Below are 7,124 nucleotides of genomic sequence, written 5' to 3'. Positions count from 1 at the left end.
TCTATCCAAGTGTTCCTGAGGGCCACCTCTGCTCACACACAAAGCCAGTGCTGATGACCACATGAGAGTAAATGGAGGAACCACAGGCCTTGGGTGTGGGCAGGGATGCTGTCCTGTCTGCTCCACACTGTTAGGCAGCCCATGGTTCACTCTCAGCTACTAGAGCCCACTGAGCATAGATGCGGATTGGAAAGTCAGGACAGTGTACTCCAGCCCAGGATCCCTGAGGACGAAGGACAGGCGATCCCAGCCTCTGTCAGCCTTTCACTCTGGTTACCTCTCAGCTTGGGGCAGCACATTCCTTCCAAACCCCCACCCCTCTCCAGGAGGACAGCCTGACCCTGACTCAGCTATGACACGTGTTCACCTTTCACTGTGCTCCATGGCTTTCCCATGCACCATCCCACAGCAAGTCCCGCCACCAATGGGCGCAGCACCTGTGCACTGCGGGCTCTGCCAACCTCTGATCCTTCACCCCTGCACTGCACCTTGTGCCCAGGAGCAGGTGTTTTAGGCCGGAACCAGGTCCTTATATTTATTTATCTTGCTCTCTGGACCTTTAATACTTAAGTGGTATTTCAACAGCTACTGCAGAAACAAGGTAGGGTTGGGCTCAGGGCTTTTTCTGTTCTGGATGCCAGCCCCCCCTCCCCTCTCTCCAGGGTCTCTCTGTGTAGCCTTGGCTGTCCTGGACTCACTTGGTAGGCCAGCATGGCCTCGAACTCACAGAGATCCTCCTGCCTCTGCCTCTCGAGTGCTGGGATTATAGGCGTGCACCACCCCACCACCCAGATACTGTTTTAAGTAGTGCGAGGCCGGAGTTTATTTCAGTGCCCAGTCATTTGTGAGAGCATACAGGGCATGAGTGACTCCTGTCCAGGAGGGCAGGACTAGCTGGGGCAGGTTTCAGCACCCCCACCCCCACCCCCCGCCGCAGGTCTCACAGATACGTGGCCACCTCCCAATTTCCATCCAGCCCAAGGGAGGGGCACAGTTATGAGATCAAGGCTGCCAAAGGGGACAGGTGGTGAGGCAGGCAGCAGCTATCAGCCCAAAGGGAGGAAGGAGTGAAGGTGGCCTAAAAGGCCTCTGGCACATGATGCTTACAGCCTGGGTCTGTAACTGACCGGGTCATTCCACTAGTCAAAGCCACCTCCTGTCACGGAATCCTAGTTTTAGCAGCACCAGTCCAAACACAGATTGCTCAAAAACTGTGCCTCTAGACCCTCAGGCGTAGCTCTTCCTTCCCAGGCCCACCAACCTGCCAGTCCTAGGCCTCATGGGAGAGTCAGCTTGTCTTTGGTACCCAGGGTCAGCCTGAGCAAAAGAGAGCCCCATGAGAACGGAGGGTAAGAGACCAAGAGGATTGTGGGGGAAAATAGCTGGCCGGTCCACTGTTCTAGGACAGGGGTCTCTGGTAGATCAGCAGGCCAGGTCGGCACGGGATATGCGGGTACAACAGCGGCTCAGAGCTCTAAGCCAGCCCCAGAGCCACGCGGAGCCGCCCGACGGGGCTGAGTCCTGCGGAGCCAACTCGATAAGAAGCCAAATTCCTGCGCCCAGGGCCGGAGGGCGGGAGGGTGGGAGGGCCCTAGAGAGAGGAAACCTGCTGAGGGCGGGGCCAGTGTCCAGGAAGCTTAGAGGTCACAGGGGGGCGGGGCCGTCCAGGGGAACCTACCCAGGTGTCTGCGGGATAAACTCCCAGGTGATCTTTGCTGGGCTCCGGTCCAGAGATGCCTGGCAGGCCTGGCCTTTTCGCCAGGGCGTCCCAGCAGCTGAGCACGTGTGGCCCTGGGTGGAAGGTGCTGGCCTGCGGGTCTTCGGGTCTCTAAGGCTGCAGGCGAGGCCGGTGTGCCGGGGCGGCGCCAGGTTTCCTTTTCGCGGTACCAGCAGAGGTAAGGTGGCCGCAGCCTCGAGCTCTGTTTTTAGGCTGCAGAGTCCCCGAGGGTAGCATTCTGTGCGTTTCTCATTGATTCGTTGCTTTTGCGCCGTGGACAGGCTTTGCGTCTTCATGAACACAACGGACGGGGTTTTGTAATTAAATTAATTAATTATTTTCGAGTTTCTCTGTGTAGCCCTCGCTGGCCTGAAACTCAGATTCACCTGCCTCCAAGCCTCTCCAGTGCTGGGATTAAAGGCGTGTGCCAGCACCGCCCGGCCTTTAATTTTTAAAAGTTGAGGTAGGTGGTGCACGCCTTTAATCCCAGCACTCAGGAGGGAGAGGCAGGCGGATCTCGAGTTCAAGGCCAGTCTGGATTACGCTGTAGCTCAGTGTTGGGAGTCTTTGCCTAATGTGAGCTATAACTTAACCCTAGATCCCCAACATTTTGACAAAGGGATGTGACAGTTATAAAAGTCCAACATGAACCTGGCTCCAGGTAGCTCACTACATGGCTTCTTGCTCTAGCAACCACTAACTACCAACCAGATGCCCCTGGCTTGGATGCCTCCCAGGAGGGAATCCTAAATTCTCAGGCCTTGTGTATCAGGAGTCTTTACATAAACAGTGTGTCGGCACTGCACGTCTGTAGGGCTGAAGAGGGTACATCGTTCGTGGCCTCCTGTGCATTGTACATTTGCGGCCTTACCTTTTTGCAGGTTGCAGCCAGCTGTGGTGGTTGGTACTAATTGAGAACCCAGAGTCGCCAGGAAGGTTCTGGACAACCTGTGGGAAATTGGCTTGATTACGTTCACTGCGGTGGAAAGCTGGTCCCTGCCGGTGGCACTGTTCTCTAGGCCGACTGGGAGGGTGGGGAAGGTTGTCGCCCCAGCACACAAGCTTCTCCATTGCTCTTTTCTGGTGGCTTGTGGGCAGCCGCCTCAAGCTGCCGGCACGACTTTCCTGCTATGGTGGACTCTCGGGCCAAAGAAACCCGCTTTCCCTTGAGTTGTTCTTGTCAGGCTATTTTTACCGCAGCAATAGGAAAACCGACCAGCCAACCCCAACAACCTAAGAGAGGGGCTTTGCGGCTGCCCTCTGAGTACAGGGATTGACTGCAGTTGTTTCCACTTACTCTGGGCATCACCTGAGTGGCTGCAGCAAATATGGGGTTTCTGTCCCAGTGTGGGGGGAGGGGGTTGGGCAGGATCTGTGTAGCCCAGGCTGCCCTGTATACTGAACTTCTGAGCCTTCTGCCTTCATCCACTGCCCAAGTGGGAATGTTGGGATTTCAGGTGTGCGTGTTACCACACCCTGTTTGTGTACACTGGTTCTACCAACCGAACTGCATTCCCAGCTGTCCTTTTTTTTTTTAAGAGTAACTTTGGCTTTTAAATCTGATGTCTTAAGTATAGGTTCTGTAAAACTAAGTTTTGTCTGTTTTGGGTGCTTTTTAGTTATTCACTCCTTTAAAAAAAGAAAATTATTGCACTTAACCTGCTTTGTGTGGGCAGGGATGTGCATGTGCCTTGGCTCAGCTGTGAGGGTCAGAGAATAACTTACAGGAATTGGTTCTATTCTAAGATGTGGAGCCTAGGGATTGAATTCAGGTCTTTGGACTTTGGCCATCTTAGTTTTTGTTTGTTTCTGGTTTTTCGAGACAGGGTTTCTCTGTGTAGCCTTGACTGTCCTGGACTCACTTTGTAGACCAGGCTGGCCTCGAACTCACAGCGATCCACTTGCCTCTGCCTCCCGAGTGCTGCTGTAATGCCCAAGTTGTGAAACCCCCTGAGACCACCAGGAATCACCGGATGCAAATTACATGGGGTTTTGTTTATTAGTCAAGTTCAGAGCCTGGACCGTCAGCCCCCTCGAGAGGAGGGAAGATGGCGGCTCCTAGTGCTAGGCGAACCGGGGGTTTTTAAAGGAAAAAACTGCAGGGGCGGGCAGTTTCCAAGCCTTGCTGTTACATGATAGGTTAAGGGGTACGGGAAAGTTGTCCTTTAAGCTGACTGGCTGGGGGACCAGGCTGCAGGGGGGAATTGTTTGTTTGTTCTGGTCACTGTGACCTGGTTGGCCCAGGGTGCACGCTCCTAGGAATAGTTGCTGGTTGTGTGTTTGTGGCTCTCTCTGGAAACTCTGAGGGGGTGGCGGTCAGGTGCTCAGGCCCTGAACATAAAATGGTGTTGGTTTGCTCTCTGTACTGGGAGGCCATCTTGTTTTGTCTTCTTTTCTTTCTTGATTTTTTCTTTTTTCTTTTCTTTTCTTCTTTTCCTCCCCCCCTCCGCCCTCGAGACAGGGTTTCTCTGTGTAGCCTTGGCTGTCCTGTACCCACTTTATAGACCAGGCTGGCCTTGAACTCACAGCAATCAGCCTGCCTCTGCCTCCTGAGTGCTGGGATTAAAGGCGTGTGCCACCACGCCCGGCTCTTTTATTTATTTATTTTATTTAATTTTATTTTTTGAGACAAGTTTCTCTGTGTAGCCCTGGCTGTCTAGGCTGGCCTGGAACTCACAGAGAGCTGCCTCTCCCATCCCAGTGCTTGGATTAGAGGCATCGGATACCATGCCCAGCCTTCTTGAGATCTTATGGACTCCTCCCTCTCTCATCTCTGAGTGTTGTCTTGCCATTGTTACTTTGAATTTTCTCACTCAAAGTCATTTGGAGGCTTCTAGCTCAACACACCCCAGTCCGTATCTTTGGATGGAGAGCGCAACCTTCTTTTTTTTCTTTCTTTCTTTCTTTTTTTTTTAAAAGAGATTTATTTATTATGTTTACAGTGTTCTGCCTGCAGGCCAGAAGAGGACACCAGATCTTGTTAGAGATGGTTGTGAGCCACCATGTGGTTGCTGGGAATTGAACTCAGGACCTCTGCAAGAGCAGACCGTGCTCTTAACCACTGAGCTATCTCTCCAGCCCTCAATCTTCTTAGTTACCGCTGAGAAAGGATTTCGGCCATTGTGCTAATTCATTTCTTGAATTATACTTTTTTTTTTTTGGTAGTGGAACAAAACCGTTTGAGCTCTTTTCTGTATCCAACCTGCCACTATCTTCTTTAAGGTTACTATGGAGATTTTTTCTTTTCCCTTTTCTTTGAGACCGTGTCTGTCACGTGATGTGGTCCAGGCGGAATCCTCCTACTTCAGCCTCCGAGTGCTGGAGCTGCAGGTGTGAGCTGTCACACTGCGTGGAACCTAGGGATAATCAATGGTATAACACACTAATTGGGTTTAGATAATCGGCCTTCACCAACACTGTTCCCATGCACTTCCTTCCCCATCTGTTTTGGTTACTGATATCAGAAAATTCTATTGTTACCCAGTGTGTGCTCAAAAATATAAACCAATTAGTGTACTAGTCTCTTAAATTAGTTAAGAAGCAACAGAAAAAATTCCACTGTGACCAGCTCTAAGTGAATACTTGTTTTGAAAAGTCTGGAGACTAACAGTGTGGACCACATACATGCCTTCTCTTGGAACCTGCAAGTTTTGATAGATAGGGAATCCCTAAGAAGTTGCCTCTCAGATTCTGTTTAGTTTGAGAACCAGGTTCTTGTTTTGCTTTGTTTTGTTTATTTGTTTATTTTTTTTTTTGAGACAGAGTTTCTTTGTAGCCTTGGCTGTTCTAGACTCACTTTGTAGACCAGGCTCGCCTCGAACTCACAGCCATCTCTGCCTCCCGAGTGCTGGGATTAAAGGCGTGCGTCACCAAGCCTGGAGAGAACTGGGTTCTTGGACCCTTCCACTCTGCCATTTTCCAGAATATCTGTTGTTGTTCTCCTCCTCCTCCTTCGTTTTTTGAGTCAGGGTTTCTCTGTGTAGCCGTGACTGTTCTGGACTCACTTTGTAGACCAGGCTGGCCTTGACCTCACAGCGATCCACCTGCCTCTGCCTCCTGAGTGCTGGGATTAAAGGCCTGCGCCACCGCACACCCCTTCCCCTCTGCCCCCCCCCCCCAACTAGAGAACACCTTTTTAAAAAATTTAATTTTAACATATGTGCATTGGTGTGAGGGGGTCAGATCCTGGAGTTACAGACAGTTGTGAGCTGTCATGTGGGTGCTGGAAATTGAACCCGAGTCCTTTGGAAGAGCAGGCAGTGCTCTTAACCACTGAGCCATCTCTCCAGCCCTGGGAACACCTTCTTCATGCCAGCAGAGAGAGGCAGTAGGAGCTCAGTGGATGAAAAGACAGGCCAACCTGGTCTACAGAGCAAGTTTCCAGGCCTGCTCTTTCATCTTTGACCCTTGGTATTTGAAAGTGTGGTACTTAAGCTGAAGTATTTTGAGACTTTTCATCCATCTCCCTGTTATTTCTACTTTAGTCCCATTGTGGTCTAAGAACAGACCTGGTATGATTTCTGGAGGTTTGTCAGGGTAAGAATGTGCTCTTCCACATGCTCCGTGTGGGCTGAGAAGCTGTGTTGTGCCATGAAGAGACCTGTAAAGTCAGTTGCATCCAGGAGACCATCGGTGCTGCTTATACCATGATGTCATTATTGACTTTCAGCCTGCAGGGCTGTTTCTCTGTGTCATTCATCCACTGCTCCTTCCTTCTGTCACCTGATTTCCTGATCTTTCTACCTCTACCTCCAAAACCCTGGGATTACAGAGGCGCTCCACCACACCCACTGGAACTATTTCCCATGGCGCTGAAGTCTCTGCCCTGATGCTGGGCTTGTCTGCTTTTCCCCTACTGCCATCTCGCTCTCTCACCGCCACCCCCATGATGGGTGTATTTTATTTGTCTTGAGATAATGTCTCATACTGTAGCCAAGGCTGGCCTCAGAATTAGAGCAATCCCACTGCTTCTGCGTCCAGATGTGGTATTACAGCTGTGAGCCACCGCGCTGGGCTTTGTTTAGATAGCGTCGTCTTATATTGCTCAGACTTACTCTAAGAAGCAACCTTCCTGCCTCAACCTCCTAAGGGCTGGGATTACAGGCTGCACCACAAAGCCTTGACCAGTTGCAGTTTCATGGCATTGATGTGCTTGCTGTCCTTGGCACCTCCCCACGTCTGGTTTGGTGTCTTACACTAATTTGACTGCAAAGGAAAGGCAGTAGCTTATAAGCAGGGGGGCCTGGCTGGTAGCTGTGACCCCTATGCTACAGAACAGTTCCTACTGACCGGGCATCTGGCCCCAAGAACTCCATGCACTATGCCAAGTCTCATGTCCCCATAGCGGGGCTCTCACCAAAGCCTACCAGCCACGACCAACATGTGAGGTAGACAGCATGGGGGGAAA

The 7,124-nt window shown here is 51.3% G+C and overlaps 2 long non-coding RNA genes across 2 annotated transcripts in view; one reads left to right on the top strand and one right to left on the bottom strand.

The window, feature by feature from the left end:
- Positions 1-798: 798 nt before the first annotated feature.
- LOC311582978 lies at positions 799-1,750 on the bottom strand. Its single transcript, XR_014774345.1, has 2 exons — positions 1,679-1,750; positions 799-1,317 (listed from the first exon to the last, which is right to left on the bottom strand). It is a non-coding gene; the product is annotated as an uncharacterized lncRNA (long non-coding RNA).
- LOC311582977 overlaps positions 1,637-7,124 on the top strand; it is a 39,917-nt gene continuing 34,429 nt past the window's right edge. Inside the window, exon 1 of the long non-coding RNA XR_014774344.1 lies at positions 1,637-1,895. This is a non-coding gene — a long non-coding RNA (uncharacterized lncRNA). The remainder of the gene's footprint in view (positions 1,896-7,124) is intronic.

The sequence above is a fragment of the Acomys minous genome, assembly GCF_964271855.1.
Source record: "Acomys minous genome assembly, chromosome: 14".
NCBI lineage: Eukaryota > Metazoa > Chordata > Mammalia > Rodentia > Muridae > Acomys > Acomys minous.
This window is presented reverse-complemented; position numbering and strand designations above follow the sequence as displayed.